Source organism: Callospermophilus lateralis, chromosome 7 (genome assembly GCF_048772815.1).
Source record: "Callospermophilus lateralis isolate mCalLat2 chromosome 7, mCalLat2.hap1, whole genome shotgun sequence".
Taxonomy (NCBI): domain Eukaryota; kingdom Metazoa; phylum Chordata; class Mammalia; order Rodentia; family Sciuridae; genus Callospermophilus; species Callospermophilus lateralis.
Genome location: NC_135311.1, coordinates 23,358,152 through 23,367,274, shown reverse-complemented (window position 1 = coordinate 23,367,274; position 9,123 = coordinate 23,358,152). Strand labels below are relative to the sequence as shown.

The 9,123-nt window shown below is 41.7% G+C and overlaps 1 pseudogene across 1 annotated transcript; it reads right to left on the bottom strand.

Annotated features, from left to right (window-relative positions):
• Nucleotides 1-3,604: 3,604 nt before the first annotated feature.
• Nucleotides 3,605-7,458, bottom strand: LOC143404107 (glycogen synthase kinase-3 alpha pseudogene; annotated as a pseudogene). The gene is made up of 3 exons (XR_013091917.1): nt 7,428-7,458; nt 4,102-5,809; nt 3,605-3,804 (listed from the first exon to the last, which is right to left on the bottom strand). The product of XR_013091917.1 is annotated as a glycogen synthase kinase-3 alpha pseudogene (transcript).
• Nucleotides 7,459-9,123: the final 1,665 nt, after the last annotated feature.

The window sequence follows — 9,123 nt, the reverse complement described above, 5'->3', positions numbered from 1 at the left end:
ACAGGATTATCAGGGATCAGAGCTGAGTTTTACCTAACCTTTGACAAATTCTGATATTATTTTTTGTAAAATATATGTATTTTAGCTGTTGATGAACTTTTATTTTATGTATTTGTTTATTGCAATGCTGAGAATTGAACCCAGTACCTCGCACAGGCTAGGCAAGCTCTCCACCACTGAGTCACAAACTCAGCTGATTTTATTTTAGTGTCTGTGATCAACCAAGTGGCTTAAAGCCTGAGGAAGGAGAATCAGGAGTTCAAAGCCAGCCTCATCAAACTTGCAAGACCTTGTCTCAAAATTTTAAAGATAAATAAATAAATAAGTAAAAATCACTGAGTCAGGGGCTCAGTAGATAAGCACCCCTGGGTTTGATCACTACAAAAATAAATAAATATTTAAAATGAGAAAGAGGGGATTTTCTTAAATTTGGGTTAAGGCATAAGAAAGCCTGAGATACTTCATCCAATGCAGGATAGATGTTTATAAAATAGGGATTATTTTGTGTACCACTGCAAAAACTGCCAATTAGCACATTGAGGCAACACAGCCTGCAGCTGCTCCACCTGGCCCAGCAGGGGTGGTGCCTGGGGCAGGGTGGAACCTGGAGAGAAGGCAGAGTCAGGAAGACTGTGGGCCTGGAGGAGAGGTGGGCCTGGGAAGGGGCTTTATTATACATGAAGGTGGAATTTACTGGGGTCTATTCATATATGTACATACATCACTTGGCCAATCTTGTTCCTCAGTTCCTCCTTTTCCATCCCTCCTCACTCCTTTGTAATTATGCTGTATCCTATTTTGCCAAGGACATGGTATGAATGGTACTGTCACTGATTTACTGGCCAACAATGAAAATGTTATAAAATCAAAGACTTGAAGCAATAAGTACAACTGCCATGGGAGTCTCCCTGAGGACCGTCTTTATTCTGCCATGAGTTCACATGCTTCTAATGGATAATTGTTTTTAACATTTATTTTTTAGTTGTAGATGGACACAAAATATTTTTATTTTATTTTTATGTTGTGCTGAGGATCAAACCCAGAGCCTCACACATGCTAGGTGAGCACTATACCACTGAGCCACAAACCCTGCTCTAGTGGGTAATTCTTCGGATTCCCTGTGTCATAGATGACTGTGAGTACCAGGGCAAATAATATGGACTAACTCTATTTTTAAATTTGAGATTTTCTTAAACAAATGTGTATATAAATTCACATCAGTAAGACTAAATCCATAATGAAATAAGGCCAAGATTAAAATACATCTTTCTGCACAGTCACATTTGCTATTTTGCAGTGGGAAAAAAAAAGTTTGCTATCTATCAGTCATATAAAAGCTATTATATTTAGCTTTTTCTTTTATTCAGTTTATGATACATAGTATGAATAATTGTAATAAGCCCTTGAATTAAGTGATATATAAAAAAATTCTGATTTACTTAGAGGAAAGGACAGAAGCATTATAATAAACATCAAAATAATGTGATCTCACTTTTTATTAGATTTATATTCCTATAAATTGGATTTATATCCTATATCTTACATAAATTTTATAAAGTCTATTTATAATACTAGTTCATTTATAACATATCCAAACCAGACAAGATTGTCACCAAAACAAAAATGTAGTTACTCCAGTGATGTACAGAAGAACAAAGAGAATTATTCAAATACTGAGATTTGAAGAAAACTATATTATTTATAAAACTCTAGAAATCCTTCAAATGGGTGCTGGAAGCCAAGACAATATGTTCTGGCAAGTGTGATGTCTGCCTGTCTGTGTTTCTGGTATCATAAGTTCTGCATTTTTATTTTTCTGCTTTGAGAGCAAACACATAGCCAAATATTCCCAATAACCCATCATGTACAAGTTCAGGAAGTATTTTCCAGCAATCAACTGTAACCTAATAACAATCAAAGGACAGATATAATAGCAAAAATAAAGTCAACATTTAGAATTGGATACAAACATAATCTTTAGTGATAAGAATCCCTTAATTTGACACTTTAAAAATAATAATAACCTGTCACAAGGGGGCAAAATTGTGACTTATGCAGTCAAGGGAGACATAAAGAATGTTCACATGCTTCTGCCCCTTTCAATGCTTTATTTATTCAAATTACTCAATATAATTTCACTCTATAGGTTCTTAATCAAGAAAACAGCAATCTTTATTGCTAGGCACTGCAATAGACATAATCAATTCACAGCAAACAATTCTAGATTAATTAATTCATAGCAAACAATTGTAGATTAATTCTAAGAACTGCAAAACACGCTTAATCATGACAATCTAGTGACAGACAGTCCCTCTGCAGGCTAAGTTCCAAAGTCTCAAGCCTTGGGCTTTATGTCTAGCATATGCATACTCACTCAAACCACAGTGATGAGGTCCAGAACCAAGACAGGCTTTTCCTGGCATAGAGTGGATGACCAGTTGAGGAGAGGGTCATAGGGAGAAGTTAAGGCTCTAACCAAGGTCCAGACAAGGCTGTAGAGTTTGAGAGTGATGAAGATCACATGAAGAATCAGGAGAATGATGACAAGTGATGGAAGTCCAGGTCCTCATCAGGCTCTCCAGCTCAATGGCATCCTTGTTTCAATTGGCTGAATCCCTGTTCATTAGCTCTATTTTTTATACTAAATTTTGAAGCTTGTTGACAACCCCCCCCCTCACAGCAATCCTTATCAGCTACTACTGGATTTCTGGATTTCTCCCTGACATCACTTATCCTGGGGACAGAAATATCTGGTCTGCTGGTCTCCACCCTTATCTTCTCACCTTTCCCTCTTATCAGGAGAGGACAGCCTGCCAGAGGCTTCACTCTGCTTATCTAGGTGAGAGGAAGTAATTTTTCTGAGGCCATACTGGAGGGATCTGTGGGTGTGCCTGATGAGACTGAAGGTTTCATACTGGAGTTTTTTAAGATGGAGTTGCTTAGGCTAAGATCTAAGCCATCCTCACCATCCAACCACTTGATTCACAGTGCCCATGCTGGGGGGTGGGGGAGTGTCTGAGCTGGGTGCTGCGAATCAATACAGAGGAATCACCCATTTCACTCGCCAAAGGCTGAACTCCAAGTATGTCATTGTGGTTTCTTGTATTGTTCCATAACCACCAATAGTGACCATAGTCCAATTACATCTGGTTAAGACCAAAGTGGTTGAAATGTACCCAGGGATTGAAATTATAATATAATCAAAGTCAGGTGATATGATAGGGTTGAGTTTTTCTTGCATGTAAGTCCCAATTGGCTAATTCTGTTATATTGTCCCAGTTGATCCTAATAGTCACTATAAGGCTTTCAAATGCTCTGAGACATATCGAATCTAAATATTGACTAAAATTCCAGAATGAGGGTGGTTCCTCTGGTTGTATATACATAGGCATTGCAATTCCAACTTTCATCTTTCTATGTTCATAAAAATACAAACTTCTATCTTGAAAAACAGAATCTGGATTTTCCTAAATCCACCCTGGTTCTACCCAATCCTTTAGATCAAAATCCTTATGAAGCTCTCAGAGATTTGGGTCAATGTATTACATAGGTGTGCACATGCAAATATTTTGCAGTAAGGAAAAGAATCCTTTTTTTTTTTATTTCATGCCAATAATTTATTGTACGGAGGTCTGTACACAGGCAAACCTACTGTGGAAACTAAGACATCGGGAGCTCTCTCCACCCCTCTGGCCCTCCGGGGTGGGGAGAAGAGGGAGAAGGCCTTGGGAGCAGAGGACAGGAGGGGAGATACAGCTGTAGGAAGGGGCGGGGCCAAGTTGGATGGTGCGAATCGACGTTTTTCTTTAAGAAAAAAATTATAACAATCTATTTACACCCAGGGGCCAGGGAAGGGAAGAGGAGATGGGTTGGGCTGGTTCTATTTACAAGGGACACAGGAGGGGAGAGGGATTTGGAAGAGGTGGAGGCTTGGGGATAGGGGAGGGGGCCAAGGGAGTAGGAGGTCCTCATGCCCCCAACCCCCTGTCCTTCCTTCCTTTCCTCCCCTCCCCGCTACCAGTTAAAATCCTCTTACAAAGCCCACCACAGGGGTGAGGCTGGTGAGGGAGGGACTAGAGGTGGGGATAGGGACTCATTTACCTCTGCCCTCTAGTCTAGATCCCCAGCCAGGGCAGGAGCTTGATGGGCTATGGCCCCCCTTCCCAGCCCCACTTGGAGCTCCCAGATGGACGTGGAAGGGTAGTTGGTGGGGCCCTCGGGAAGAGTTAGTGAGGGTAGGTGTGGCCTCAGGCGCCTGCCAGTCTGGGCCGGTCTGAGTCTCAGTTAAAGCTTGTGAGGATGGGGTGAGGGTAGTAGTGCCCGACGGGGACCTCAAGTGAGGAGGGATGAGAATGGCATTGAGAGACGGTTGGATGGAGAGTTCACCAGGACTGAAGTTGAAGAGGGGGGGAAGCGGGCGATTGTTGGGGAGCTGGGTTCCGAGACATCGCAGTTCATCAAAGAAGCTGTGGGCGCAGGCCTCTAGTGGGGAGAGCCTGAGGACGGCGTGTACTCCAGCAGGCTTGAGCAGAGCGCAACGGCCTCGGGTGGTGTCCGAGATTTGAACACCTCTGTCCAGGGGTGAGCTTTAATCTGGGGGAACTTGAACTCCGTGTAGTTGGGGTTCATCTCTCGGATTTGTTCCCCGGGTTGGTGTTTTGATTTCCACCAGCTGGTCCACCCCACTGTCCCCAGGGAATATGGGCTGGCTGAGAAGGAGCTCAGCCAGTACGCAGCCGGCTGACCACACATCGATGGACGCGAGGTATAATCAGTGGCTCCAAAGATGAGCTCCGGGGCCGATAGTATCGAGGACAGATGTAGGAAGCATTGGGCTCCCCCCGGACCAACTGCTTGGCACTGCCAACATCACAGAGCTTGAGGACAGCAGTGTCAGGGTCCACCAGCAGGTCCTGGGGCTTGATGTCACGGTGACACACACCCTGGGAGTGGATGTAGGCCAAGCTCCGGAAGAGCTGGTGCATGTATACCTTGACATAGATGATAGGGATGGTCAACTTGGCCTTGGCGAAATGGCGAGCCACCCGGTACACTGTCTCGGGCACATATTCCAGCACCAGATTTAGGTAGAGCTCATCTTTCTTCTCCCCACTGGAGTAGAAAAAGTACCGCAGCCTCACAATATTGCAGTGGTCCAGCTTACGCATCATCTGCAGCTCTCGGTTCTTGAACCTCTCGTCCTGAAGAACCTTCTTTATGGCCACCAGTTCCCTTGTATCTGCCAGCCGCGCCTGGGGCACAACCCCAGATGAGCCATTGCCGATCACTTTGATGTCTGTGTAAGCCACCTCTTGGGAGCGCTCTGGGCCTTGGCCTGCAGTGGCTACCAGTGTAGTCACCTTCCCGCTGTCACGGCCCAGCTTCACTCCGGGCGGCGGGAAGCTAGTGCCCGCGCCCGGGCCACCGGGGCCGCCGCTGCCTGTCCCGCCGCGGCCGCTGGGGCCACCCCCGGAGCTCGAGGCTCCCACGCCCCCACCCATGGCACCGACCGACGCCTTCCCACCGCCGGTGCCGTCTGGGCCAGAGGCCGAGCCCCCGGGGCCACCGCCACCGCCTCCGCCTCCGCCGCCTGGCTCCGCGAACTAGCTGGTCCGCGCCCGGCCCGAGCCCCCAGGGCCTCCTCCCGAAGGCCCGCCGCGGCTCCTGGCGCCGATCGCAGGCCCAGGTCGCGGGGCTCGGGCTGCCCGGGCTGCCCCCGCCGCCGCCGCTGCCGCCGCCTCCCCGGGGCTCCCGCCTCTTCCAGGCCGCGCCGCTCGGGCTCCGGCTCCGGCCCAGCCGGAAAGGAATCCTTAAAGGATTAGATTCTAATCTTATTTTTTTCTGGTTTGTTCCCATATTATGTCCTTTTTAAACTTGTCTGTAAGATGTGGAAATTTACCTGGGTATGGTGATAAGGGCTTTGGTCCTGCTATTAAGTTCAGTATTGCCACCTGTTTAGGTATTATGCCTTATTGTATTTCTTCTGGATAATATGCTTTATTCATAAAAAGTACACATCTGAAAGAGTTGAACTTTGGAATCTTGTATCTAATGAGAAGGGATGAGTCTATGTTATTAGTTAGGTTAGGGAGCAGCAGGACTCAATTGTGTGTAAGATTATAAAGAAATAAGGCTCAATCTTAAACTTTTGTGGAGCAATGTCAGCAGTGGCAAATCTATTGTTCTACTGGCACTACATTATCTATATTTCCTATATTCCGACAGGTTCTATATTATAGTGGGTGTCAAGAGAAATTAAAATGAAGAGATGCGTTACTTGACTTTTAAAAGCATCCCAAATGGGTGGCAGTTTATTGGGGTATATCCATCCCTCAGCATACACTTTGTGTAAAATCCAAGGACCTAGCCACAAACATAGCTCTGAAGTACACACCGAAGAAACTACAGTGTTGTATATGAGATACAATGACATGATTTTTCTTTACAATTTCATGAAAACATCTGTCAAATTCTGATATATGGTCACTTTTTTTTATTGTTTCCAACTTCTCTTAAATCCTAAATATCTTAATTTTCTAGTGAATCTGTTAGGAATTATCTGCCACAGCAGCTCAGCTAACGTGTGTCTATATAGTACTTCAAATCTGGTAGCACACAGCAAAGTCTTAATCCTAAATTTAAGGTTACTTACACAATTTTGCAAGAATCATTAGGTTGTTACAGTCAATATATGTCAAAATGTTAGCATCAAGCAGAAGGCAGAAGCAATTTTCAATCAATGTCATAAAATGGTATTCTAAATTCCACAGTCTGTTTCTCAGGAAGTCCAGATAGGTGTTAACAGAGATAAGTGAGTCCAAAGGTATCCAAGTGAGCTGTAAAGTGCAGGTAATATTCATATATGTTACATCCAATTATCCATAATCAGAGGTGACTGTAGAGTGGTCACATAGCTACCTAATATTACCTACATGTGTTTTAAGTTCATAGTGTCTGGTTTTAATTTTTTTATTCCATTTAGCATGCATTCTGAAATTTTTAAGTCTACCATGAATATGCATATTAGCAGTGCATAGTGGAGAATTTCTTTTATGTCTTGGAATCACTTTGGAATGTGCCCACATATGGTGTCAACCCTATCATATCACCTGCTTTTGATTATATTATCTTCCCAAGAGCATCATCATCTATTGACTACATTATGTTTGTATGATAAAGAATCTGTTTTCATTACGTGTACTATTGGTGAGACAATATGATTTGTGTTATTAAGGTGTGCTATAGCCAATGTTATTTGGGCATCCTGTATTTGTAGTTGTTTTATATTACATTAAATCTGGTTTTGAAGTAGCTTAATACATTCCTATTGTATGTTGGTTTATCCTCATCTTCATCAAATACGATATTAGTTTGTAATGTGTGTTTCATCTGTATCTGTTGATTTGAGAATGCTGTTATATATTTACCTGATTTTGTGTGTAATGTCAACTTCCACATGCTTCATGGGTTGTTTTACATTCACCAAAACATATATTGGTGTCAGAATATTCAGAGTCATAATAATAATAATCTTCACTATGGGAGGTGCTGTCAGATGTGTCTTGTGTAGTTGTCATTGTTTGTGTTGTAGGGCATATTCGTTTACATGGATAAGTTATGCTAAAGGTATTAGGTGAAAAGACTGCAAAAAGATTATTTCCCAATGGTATTACTTCTTCCTGTGGGTCAATTATAGTGACCTTAGATGTATGTAACTCATGATGGTTTATACGTCCTAAGTATAGATAAGTCATTGAGCCAATTGGTATCACTGACTCTTCTGGTAAAATTGTTCCATTTAGGATAATGTCTGATCTTAGTGGTTTTATGTGTTTATTTTGTTCATTCTCTTTTCCATTTTCTGTATTAAAGCATCATAATATTTCCTTTGGGCTGTTAGTGTCTGAACTATAGTTTGCCTCTGTAGTTCAGCTTGATGTATGAAATCTGTGATTGTACATAAAGATTTAGAAATTATTTTTAGTCCATTAATTTCTTTGTCTCTAATGTGTTCCAGGGCTGCAATTCTAACATCCAAGTCCTCTGTATGTTTTGCACTAACAATTTCTCCTAATTCTAGTCCAGCTATAGCTATCCATTCTAAAATCTCCTTTGTTCTCCTAATGTGTTGCCTCTGTATTGTTGGAATGTGTCATTTGTTTTCTGAGGGCATTTTCTGTATAGCTCCTTAGCATATATTGCTGTGTCAATAATTAATGTTATCCTCTGAATTATGGGATTTATAATTATTTGTAGAGGAATTTATATATTTGGCATTACATAAGGTGCTCTGGTGATTGTGGTTAGTCTTGGACTTTATATAATTTCACTTCTGATAGGTAATGTGCTGTAAATAGTTTATGTGTGACATTAATACTTTCCCTATCAATTATACATGGTTGTAAATGGTCCTTGATGTACCATCTTTCAAAGGACATGGGTTAATACAAATAAATATATGTTCCTGTTTCTGCCATAATCTTTTGCTAATTAAAGATCTTTTAAACAGAGGTGTATGAGCCACAACATCAAATTGACTTAATTCCGAGGACTTGTTCCATTGGTGTAGTAGCATATAGAAATGGTATGACATATTAGTATGATCTACTGTATATTGTGATACTCTATCAAAATTCACACCTGCTGTTTTCCACCATGATTAAGGCCTTTTATCTGCTGCTTTTATCTTATACCTGGGGTAGAAATAGATGTATTCATTTTTATGTTTACTCTATTGCTGTGATTCCATCAGTATGTCTGGTGTTACATAACCATCTATCCACACAGCTCCACTATGTTAAGTTTATGGTCTGATCCTTCATCTGGGTATGGTATTATGCATGTTTGATTGTTTTATATCTAAAGGAATTTTAAAATCTAATGTGTTGTCCATGTGAATTGCAGATATTTGGTTACACATAAAGAATACAGATAATCTGGATGTGTATTTGTTGTCATCTATACTATGTGTTGTATCTATAAGTCATTTTACTTTCATTAGTCCTTGTAGAGACATGCCCAACATTTTGTTATGTTTGGGTTTTTGTTTGGGGATCATATTGTGGGCTATATGGTGTTATGAATGATGCATTAGAAAGTGCTATATAGTCAAAGAATGCCACT